The sequence below is a fragment of the Zea mays genome, chromosome 1, assembly GCF_902167145.1.
Source record: "Zea mays cultivar B73 chromosome 1, Zm-B73-REFERENCE-NAM-5.0, whole genome shotgun sequence".
In the NCBI taxonomy this organism is placed as follows: Eukaryota; Viridiplantae; Streptophyta; class Magnoliopsida; order Poales; family Poaceae; genus Zea; species Zea mays.
The window spans coordinates 20,857,223-20,868,299 of record NC_050096.1 but is presented as its reverse complement, the minus strand read 5'-3'; the positions used below and the strand labels follow the sequence as shown (position 1 = coordinate 20,868,299).

The 11,077-nt window shown below is 46.1% G+C and overlaps 2 pseudogenes across 1 annotated transcript; both read left to right on the top strand.

The window, feature by feature from the left end:
• Positions 1 to 2,319: 2,319 nt before the first annotated feature.
• LOC111590752 (uncharacterized) lies at positions 2,320 to 2,412 on the top strand (annotated as a pseudogene).
• A 6,340-nt stretch (positions 2,413 to 8,752) lies between these two features.
• Positions 8,753 to 10,779, top strand: LOC100278848 (ribosome protein pseudogene; annotated as a pseudogene). The gene is made up of 5 exons (NR_158717.1): positions 8,753 to 9,513; positions 9,741 to 9,836; positions 9,907 to 9,997; positions 10,240 to 10,311; positions 10,490 to 10,779. The product of NR_158717.1 is annotated as a ribosome protein pseudogene (transcript).
• The last annotated feature ends 298 nt before the right edge of the window (positions 10,780 to 11,077 follow it).

Sequence of the window (11,077 nt, the reverse complement as noted above, 5' to 3'; positions counted from 1 at the left end):
GTTCAGACTGGAATTTCCTGGTGCACCGGACACTGTCTGGTGCGCCAGACCAGGGCACACTTCGGTAGTCTTTTGCTCTCTTTGTTTGAACCCTATCTTGGTCTTTTTATTAGTTTGTTGTGAATCTTTGGCACCTGTAAAACTTATAATCTAGAGCAAACTAGTTAGTACAATGATTTGTGTTGGGCAATTCAACCACCAAAATCAATTAGGAAAAGGTGTAAGCCTATTTCCCGTTCAAATACTAATTGCAACACTAGGTATTAACGGTAAAAACTAGATGCAAGAAAATAGATACGCATATCTAAAAACAAGAAAAACAACAAATCTAGTTACCTTAGTCATGAGTGGGAAATTTGGGTCCAAAGTATGCACTAACCCACTTGGCAATAGACTTGATCCAATATGATGTATCCCATGATATATATTCCAATTTTGCCAAGTCTCCAAATTCCCTGTAGTCCTTCGGACTCCTCACTTCCCTATTGAGTCAAATGGCCCGGGTCAATTTTCCTTGCACAAGGGCTGCTTGCACATCAAAATCCGGCCCCGACTCTGTTTTGTAAGTTGCTTGGGTAATGACTTAGAATCGAAGTAGCCTTTAGGAGGCATTCGTTCCCATGGATCTATGGCTAGAACTAGAAAAATTCCTTGTCTAATTTATATAAGCTTTGATGAGCTAAAACTATTCCAGGTGCATTCCAATACTAGGCCTTGTTCGTTTGTTCTCTTGTCCAGGGTTGCCCCACGAACCGTTTTAGTAGGTTAAAGCTTATATAAATTAGAGAATAAATCCATCTAAAAATTAATCCAGGCCACCATTCCGTGATAACAGAATGACCCTTAGCTGGAATTGTTCTGTAGATTGCGTCTGGACATAGGACAACAAAAAAAGTGCACAACAAAACAGCTTAACAACTTGTAACGAGGCCATATGCTCTCTACCCCTCTTCCTCTTCTGAACAGGTGAACTCTTATTGCCTGGAGCAAGTTAGGTGAACTCTTATTGTCTCGAGCAAGTGAACTTAAGAAAGTATGTTCGCTTGGCTTTAATCCGTACGGGCTTCTACTCTTTCTACAACGTTTTATCTCTATGGATTGCAGTTGCAGCAGTCCAAACACCTAACATTAATCTAAAGCAAAGCACCATCGATGATCAAGTAGACATAACTAGCCTCCAGTTCCATTCTACTCGGGATTCCAGGCTCCCAGCTTTCGACCAATCCTTCAGCTCGACTCTAGTCCTAATCAGGTAGACATACTTTTGAAGTACTAAATGGATGTAAAGTATTTGTATGAACAAAAACTTAATTAAAAAGTTTCTTTGGTGCTGCTAGATCTAATGATGCAGAAAATCTCTCACATGGCGATACCCGTCCCAATATGTTGCCAACAAAAAAAACACCAACCGTCCAATAATAAAAATCCATGAAGTTAAAATATAGTCTTGTTAATTGGTTAAACTATCTCTATCCGTGTCACTCACCTCATCCTCTATCAGTCTGGTACATGAAATTTAATTAATTGTTTTGATCCCAAATTATAGTTATTTCTCCACCTTTCTCTAAACAATGATCTGTTGGTCCACCCATACCAAAACTACTCCAATTGTAACACTTTCTTAGATAGGATAGTTGTCAAAGAAGTAGATTGGAAGCCCATATTGATCCCTCTATTTTCAAATACAATCTAGCCTAGAATACAATGCATGTGCACGAATCTTACAAGCGCAAACTAAGTGTACAACAATATCAATGAGGCAATGAGGTTGCACAAAGAAAATTAAGGGAATAACTTCACAATGAGGGTGCATGTCATCCTCCTTTATTGAAAATCTGAATGATAGAAGAAACATATAGAAGCATCAGCAACAACAGATAGTAGATTGTTTAAAATATTGCCATAAGTTTAGTAAAAAAGCGCAACAACCTACATTTAACAAGTCATATAAACTAATTGAGAAGATTTAATTAATTAGGAACCAATAACATGTCAGTACTGTTTTTATATACCCTGATTGGGAACCATTCAAATAAGGCAACAAATCTGAGTTGCTTCTAAAAAAAGACGGGGTTCTGGATATGTTTGCCTTTTACAGAAGAGAGTAATGGTTAACCCTCCCAAACTTGGGGAGGATGTATATGCATATAATCTACTATCCTTAGTTGCAGTGGTCATTTTTGTGCCGAGTTAAGCACGTTTTGCAATTATATTGGTAGGATCAGCATCCCTAATTTTGGATTAGTGAGCTTCAAAGTTCCATGTATAGGGTAGAACATATGTTTGAGACTTCATGCGTGCCCCAATGACAAGTCCATAGTGCATGCGGGATCAAAAGGTCCCTGTCATGTACCCTATTCACTTTGTCAGTTGACATTTTGTTTTCAGCTGATCATGAAAGGTGGAAAATTACCATACATGGCCATGATCCACGTTTCCATCTCTGCTTGTCAATCACTTGCCACAATTTTTTAGTACTATATAACTCAAAATTGTTAAAGAATCACCTTCACTTCCTGTTTGATCTGGCATGTCAGATTTTATGTTGTTCCAGTGGGATGAACAGGTCCCAACATTTGCTCCGTTTTTTACTGTCAGCTAATGGACATAAATGTTTAGCTGATGAAGGACTTTGTTATGAGGTCGATCATGGTGTCGGTCTCTGGATTGCTTTTGTAGTGGTGGAACGATTCGGCGGGCAAGAGGAAGAATGATCTAGATCCTGAGGATGAAAAGTGAGAGGAAGGGCAGGGTCTAGCTGCTTATAATATATCAGGTGGGGGACACCCTCCCCCAATAGAAAAAATCTTAGTTTGCTATAAGAATTGTTCTTCTTTCTTTTATTGAAACAGAAGAAGAATGCAATTCTTGTTTCTTATGTTTTGGTTATCCTCAAGCTATAAGTTCCCCCTATTTTACCCGTGCTTGCAGCCTTTTGACGACATGGTCTACGTTTTACAATGATTGGGAGCTTGTAGAAAGACTTGAAGATGCTATTTGCTCGACATCATCCAGCGATGCAGACAAAACCAATTCATCCAACGAGCAATGGGTTGACGCACTAACAGACCCTCATGGCAAACATCGTTATGTAAAGCATCATGCTTCCTATCATTCAAATTCTATATAGACTCTTTAGAAATAATTTGTGCGATATTATAATGTTTGTTCAAACATCAGTTCATTCTATTTGAGTCAGCGTATTTATAATAATATTACATATTTATATCGCCAATATAAAATTAGTGTTACAATGATATTTTGTCACATGAATTTTGTATACCATAGTGATGTTTGATGTTTCATATCTATGTTTATACTACTAAATTTTTAACTCTCGTGGCAACACATGGGCATATATACCTAGTCTATCTATACTAGACTATTAAGAACCTAATGTGGGCACATGTGCTACTACGTCTTCACCCTCCGTGCTGACACTCTTGGTCTACCCCACGCGCCCCGCCTCGGCACCCAGCTAGCTACTGCGCCTGCCCAACACCTCACACGTAACTTAGTGTTTAGAATACTACTATATTAAAAACCTAATGTGGGCACATGTGCTACCACGGTTTCACCCTCCGCGCTGACACTCTGGCCCTACCCCACGTGCCCCGCCTCGGCGCCCCTACACTCAGCGTCCGCGCAGCCAGCTACTGCGCCTTCCCAACACCTCACATGTAACTTAGTGTTTAGAAATAAAAATAATTATATCAAAAAATAGTGCAGAGCGAGCACTATAACTCACGCCCTCCTGCTCTAGAAATTTGGAGCTAACACTAGATCATGCGTACCTTAGTGTTTAGAAATAAACAATAGTTATGTTTAAATCAATATTCAAAACCTATCTATATGATATATTCTATACTAGACTATTAAGAACCTAATGTGGGCACATGTGCTACTACGTCTTCACCCTCCGTGCTGACCCAGCCCCTACACTCAGCGTCCGCGCTACTGCGCCTTCCCAACACCTCACATGTAAATTAGTGTTTAGAAATAAAAATAATTATATAAAAAAATAGTGTAGAGCGAGCACTAGAACTCACGCCCTCCTGCTCTAGAAATTTGGAGCTAACCACCAGATCATGTGTACCTTAGTGTTTAGAAATAAACAATAGTTATATTTGAATCAATATTCAAAACCTATCTATATGATATATAAAAATTGTAGTAAAGTACTAATATGAAGAACCTAACTCCTCTGTACGTTATGCCTCTCCCTAGCTGTACGAGCACATCGCGTGGGGAAATCGCTCCTGCGTCCTCTCGCTCCGCCTCTTGGGAAAAAATATTTACATCTGAGATGTAAAGAATCTCTTTTACAGCCCCTCACATACACCAGCTGCTAGTCCATATCAATAAAAGAAAAACAAATTACTAAAGAGTTATTTTGTAAATTTTGATCTGTCTTTGTGGGCCTCTAAGTGGTGGATGTGAGGGGCTGTAAAAGATGGTGTTTACATCCGGTATGTACAAAAAAAATCCGCATCTTGCGCCCGCTCCCCTGAGCTCGACATGCCATATGATGGCTGGGCCAAGGGTGACCCATTTGTAGCCGATGTGTTTGGTGCGGGTGGCTCCGTATTAGACTCATGCGAGGGAAACTAGGAGTAGTTGATTTCTCATATGAACGTATATACATTTTAATAGATTCATCTACATATTGCTTTAACTGATCTCCTTGTTGTTCCATGAAAGTCGTAAGAGATAGATCTGGAGCACTTACAACAGGAGCCTGGAGCGGAGGTAGGAGAGATTCCATATCGATCTCCCATTGACACATGATCTTCTCGTGGCGATCCACCGTGAAGTGTGACATGTACTTTTCCGCTGCCTTTTTGCGCCGTCGGAGAGTTTATGCAGCAGTTCCGCCTCCTCCTTGTCGCGTTGTTCGTTCCATTGCCGCATCACCTCCTTCTCATCGCGCATTACGAGGTCCTCAAAGGGTTGCTTGTCATCAGCCGGGAGTGCCCCCATTGTCGGCTTGATGATGTTGGTGGTGGAGACCTTGGTGGGATCCTCGGAATCGGCCATCTGTGGGCCGATTTTTAGCAGATCTAGACACCCTTGTCCCCAGCGGAGTCACCAAAAAGTATGTTGGCACCGATCCGAGTGCCAAACACGGGGAACATATCGCCTGGCGGGGCTCTCTGCGGAGGCACGGACGGTCCGTGTCATAGGGTCGGACGGTCCGCGACCTAGCGCAGGAGCGGCTCCTCCTCTGCACACTTCCGGACAGTCCGTGCCTGGGGTCGGACGGTCCACGATAACGCAGAGGGTCTTATTCTCCGCAAAGAACCATAGAACTCGCCTCAGGAGAGATCCCATCAAGGGGGAGAGTTCCAAGGGGTAGCTCCGGGTCGGCAGGGCGCCCGGTGCTCCTCTAATCGGCATAGAGTCGAGTAGAGATTGTTGTGAAAGACTAAACTAGATCTAATCCTAAGGCTAAGTTACTCCTCCTCCTAGGAATTAGAAGAACGAAAAGGTAAAAATGATAAACATATTTGATTTGATCGATTGTGGGGGGTCCAATCGGCCATAGCCTTTCAACTATATAAAGGTGGGAGGTCTGGACCCGTTACAAATTGTTTTCCGAGCTAATCCCGAGGTTTTAGCTAACAAATCCCGCAAGAAACTCGAAACCCTAACTGATTATGCGCACGCGCGGACCGTACACGCCACCACCGCGGACCGTTCGGCCTCGGGGCCGGACCTGAGGCCGGACCGTCCGCACGACCAATTTACGTCCTCAACACAAGGCATCTTGTCTTCTAAGCATCGGGGTTCCCTTCAGCCACTGTCGTGTCCTCGACCATCACTGCTGCTCGTTTTATTCTCACTCACTCTGAGCTCAATGCTCGGGTACATCAACCTCCATCTTGCTTGCCACTAGATGGAACAACTTGACAGTCCTTTCTGGAGATTTCATCTGAGACAAAGGATAATCCTGGTGAGTATAGATGGCCAAACGGGTCATGTTGAATGGGCCGACACTAAGCATGACACGGCACGTAGTGATTCGGCACGACACTTGCACAATTCATATAGTGCCAGTGCCGTCACGACACAAGTCTAGTGTCGTGCTTGGGTCGCCACCCTGGCACGATGGGCTGGCACAAGCACAACACGATTAAGTAACCGACACGGTTAAACACGACTTAAACCAAGATGTGGTTTATAGATGTGATTGTGATATGTGCACGTGATTGTAAATTATTATTTGTTATGATTCTAAACATAATGAATTCAGTTTATAATGGTATAAATATTTAAGTTTTAAAATTATATATATAATCTTAAAGATCTTCTATATTTTTTGAGCTTTTAAAATGAAATAGTGTCTGGACTGGTACGGGCACTATCAGGTGTTAGTGCCGGCACGACACGATTAAGCACTATAGTGTAGTGCCTAGGCCACTGGTTAGGCACTAGTGTCGTCACGACACGACACGATTAGACACTATAGTGTAGTGCCTAGGCCGCTAGTTAGGCACCAGTGCCGATACGTCACGGCACGATTACTAATAATATCGTACCTAATAGTACCTGGCCGGACGGCCCGTTTGGCCATCTATTGGCGAGGAGTGCTGAAACGTGAACTCCGGGTCCACTTCACTATTTTCAACTATTTCACGTCCCTGAACCTGATCATGGCTATAGATGTTCAATAAGCACGAGGCCCGCGAGCCCGACACGAAGCCCGCTGTTTGGGTCCGGTCCGAGCCCGGCACAGCCCGGTTCTATGCGGGCCCGGGCCGGCCCGGCACGAATAAGCGGGCCGGGCTCGGACAGGAAACTAGGCACGGTGGGCTAGCCCGGCACGGCCCGTTTACCTCTAAGCCCGTTAATCCCGCTTTTTTTACACTAAAATGTACTTATCGACCCGCATAGCCCGTTTTTCGGCCCGCTTTTTCGTGCTAAACGGGTCGGCCCGGCCCGTTTAGACCCGCTGCGGGCCGGGCTCGAACAGAAAATTGAGCCCGCGTGATTAGAAGGTCTGGCCTGATTTTCTAACCGTGTCTGACGGGCCGGATCCAAAACGAGCCAGGCTTCACAGGGCCTGGGCCGGGCCGGGCCGGGCGGCCCATTTGGCCATCTCATGGCCATCCAAGTTGCTGCAACCGGTAGCGCCGTAGCGGTGACCTCCGTTGCATCAGAACCTCATTTCGGCCTGCTTCAGCTCCGCCCGCAGGTACTCGACTTCCACCGACTTCGCCAGCAGCTCCGCCTCCATGCCCTCCATCACCTCCATCTGCCGCCTGGCCACCTCTAGGTTCCTGTCAGAGTCAAAGAACTGGAGCGTGGCCTCCTGGAAGAAGACGGACCTCTCCTCCTCGGCCCTGATCGCGGCGACGGCAGAGGACAGGACCGTCTCGTTGAGCAGCAGTATCCGCGCCAGGACGTCCTTGGTGCCCTCCCTCTCCACTCCAGGACGGCCCTCGTCTCCATAGCCTCCACCTCTCGCAGCACGATGGCGACCGACGCCCTGGCGGCGTCGTGGTCGGCCTTCACGGCGGCCAGCTCGTCGGCCGTCTCTGACTGCCGGCTCATGATGCTGATGTTCTCCGCCTCCAGCTGGGCTATGCGGAGGTGGGCGTCCATGCAGTCTTTCTCGTACTGCCGCGAGAGCTCCTACACTGCCTTCTGCAGGGCTTCGATCTGCATCGTGGCCTGCTTGTGCTGGTTTTCTCTCACTTCCAGCTGCAGCCTGCAGGTCGCGAGCTCATTGGCTAAGATGGCGATCTAATCTTCCTCCTGCATATGCGTTTTAGTACCAACAAGCATGTGTCTGATTGACCTATGTTAGTGTTTAGTAGAGCGGAGCTTAAATGGAAATAGCGAAACGAGTGACGCACATTCCCGTCTGGACTATGCCTGCTCTGACCGCTTCCCCGATCGAAGAGATCCACTGGTGCCCTCATGGATTCTAATGGTGTAGCGTCGATCTCGGCCATCGGCTACCGTGCGCGCGGTTTCCTGCGCTCCGTAAGCAATGACATTTCAGAGATCGATTGAACGAGATGGGTGACTCAATATTTTTTTGCAGAGCTCTGTTTCTCACAAGATGTCGACAGGAAAGCTTACGTGCCTAGTGCAAGAGCTGAGCTGAGCAGATCATTCAAAGCACTGGTGCATCGACAGATCTCACTGGACTGGACAGAGAGACTGCCCAAGCGTGCGTGCTAGAGCTAGACGATAGGCCGCCGACCGTGCCACGAGGAGATCGGGGGCAAGAGGGGTAGATATATGGGCAAATCCGCGGGGACACGCGGAGCCGGCAAAGACGAGATGAGAGTCGGCGCACGCGTGCGGCCACAGCCCGTTGCAATCCAAGGAAAGTGGCCACTGGGCGACGGCGCGCTGTCACTGTGCCTGTGTGCGTGGCGACAGCGGCGCCGATGCGGTCGCTTTGCTTCATCAGCGCGCCTGCCCTCACACTCGTGTCATCAAAAGGACAAGGGGTCGCATGTGCAATTACGATTCTGATGCTGTCGCATGTTTCGGTACGTTCGACCGAGCTTAGCTTATCGCCTGCGCAGCGTGGGGCACATACTCGGTCTCGTGTACACCGTGGTGGGCTGGTGGCTTGGCTGCGTCGAAGTCCGGGCACCTCCGCACCTGCCTGAATATGCTCACACCGTTGCGTCAAATGCCCAACGCCTGGCTGAGTATTCTCGCATCGCGATTGCTACGGGCACGAAAGTGCGCATGCATACTAGTACTGTGTTGCGACGATACACCAATCTCTATCCAATATTGTAGGCCATTCCGTGGCCCTCGCCTCCCCCGCTGAAGGGCATCATCCAATCCATAGCCACCGTTGGTTTCCATCGCAGGAGGAGCACCAGCAGCCGTCCCGTCATCTCATCTGTCTCTCTTCTGTCGAGCTAGTGTCCATACGTCGAGGCGGAGGAATTTACCCGTTGTTACGGGCGGGGCCCTCCGCAATCCTTGAGAAGGTCGACACCAACTGCCGTGTCAGCACAACACGAAGTGCTGCTACAAATGCACGGTGGAATTGATGAGGGACGACAACGGCGCCACCACCAGGTTAGCTGTTCTCTGATTGGTGAGGTTTTGTCATTTGCTCACGCTTGGATGCCTGGCTGTCGGAGCCGCCATCGCCGCCGACGACCATGGAGCCCGCCTCAGCATTCCTCGAGCGCACGCGCGCGTGCTGCACCGCTCCAGTCATCAGCCGCCCTCCCGCGGGTTTCATCTCGTCTCTCCATCTACGTCGATACAACTCGCCGGCCCAAATCGACTCATCGACCACGCCCGTTGCCAGGCTCCCGTCTCCTTGGGTTTCCTCTCAAACGGGTCTCCTGAAACAGTTCAACCCTCATATCTGTTCCTTCTCATCCGTATTGGTCAGTCTCATTTCTGTAGTAAGCGGTTATTCTCTCTTCATATGTGTGATTTTTTCTTTGGATAAGATTGGGAAGGAGAGCCTCAAGGTGAGGGATCACATCTACTCCTGGAAGGCGGCGTGGGTCTACGCGCATCACGGTGAGGTGATTCGTATTGTGTTGCTTTTGCTTATGCTTACTCCATTGTATTTAAACTTCGATTGGGTGATTGGATCATATTAAATTGCCAAGGTTTTGGACTCATGAAAATTTGCGAAATGGGACTTGGCATAATTTTTTTTGCAGCGCTCTCATGCTATTCAATAATGTCTAATCTACCTCACGTGTGTAGTAGATCTCATCACCGGTGTTTTGGGTTATTAGCAGGTGATTTCTTTGAACTGAAAATGTTTCTAGCGTTGAGATTTAGTTATCTTCTTGGGGCATGGATTGATTATCTAGATATAACACCAGCACCATTTGGTGAGCATATCTACGAACCCTTTTGTTTGTGCATCAAATCAGCATGGTTGATTTGTTTCTCTTCGTCCAGTTCTTGGAAAAGGCTACTCGCATTGATTCAGCAGTGGGAAGTGTCCTGGGATGACACCTTAGATCCAGCAGTTTCTTACAAAATTGGTCAGGTAATTTGCTGTTGTGAGCCTCCCTTTATTTTTCATCTTCCTTTTTAAGTTGTTGGCCTTTCAGAACAATATCTTATTTTTTTTATACGAGTATGTTGATGAAATTTGAGATAAAAAATCATAGATTTTGTCACATTTATCTGATTTTCCTTTGCCCTTTGAATATCACACAAATTTGTTTTGTTTAATACTGCTAAATGCTCACAGTGCTATCGTTTTTAAGTTGTTTTTTTAGTTTTCAGGTTGTGGATGCTAAAGTTATTCATCTGGACTATAATAATAGCCGCATATTTTTGTCACTTAAAGATGTAAAGGTAATGGATTATTTCCTTTTATAAACATTTGTGAGCATGTCAATCCTTCATCTTTTCCCGTGTGGGCACGTGTTACTTTGCCACTTGCATCACCTTTTGGTCTGTAGTTTCATCCAAGTATATCAGAGACAGCACACTACGCTTTGGACAGCTTTCCACATGTGCTGCTGCTGTCCAGGTGATGGTGGAGACAACACTTGGCAAAGAAGAGTTGAAAGAGGCAGTTTTGATGTGCACTAGCACTAATAGGGTTAGCTAGGATCTCCATGATGTGCATTTGATGGGGGACTAATTTCTCGGGTTGCTAGCTAGATTGGAACAACATACAGACTGAGGGCAAGTATCGTCGATGGAGCTGCTAAGTTAAATTGTTTGTTCAGTTGACAGAAACAAAGGCAATTAACTCACATTCTACTACGTGGAACAAGAAACAGCCTTGCTAGAGGAATGGTAGCAGGAACTTTGATAGCATGTGTTGTTTATTTTGATTGCTGGCATCTGTCTATTTGCATGGCCTATAGGAAGCAGAAAATGAGAGAAGTCATACCACTCTCATGTCCAGAAGATTCGGTCAAACTTAGGCCCCGTTTCAATCTCACGGGATAAACTTTAGCTTCCTGCTAAACTTTAGCTATATGAATTGAAGTGCTAAAGTTTAGCTTAAATTATCACCATTAGCTCTCCTGTTTAGATTATAAATGGCTAAAAGTAGCTAAAAATAAGCTGCTAAAGTTTATCTCGCGAGATTGGAACAGGGCCTTAGTAT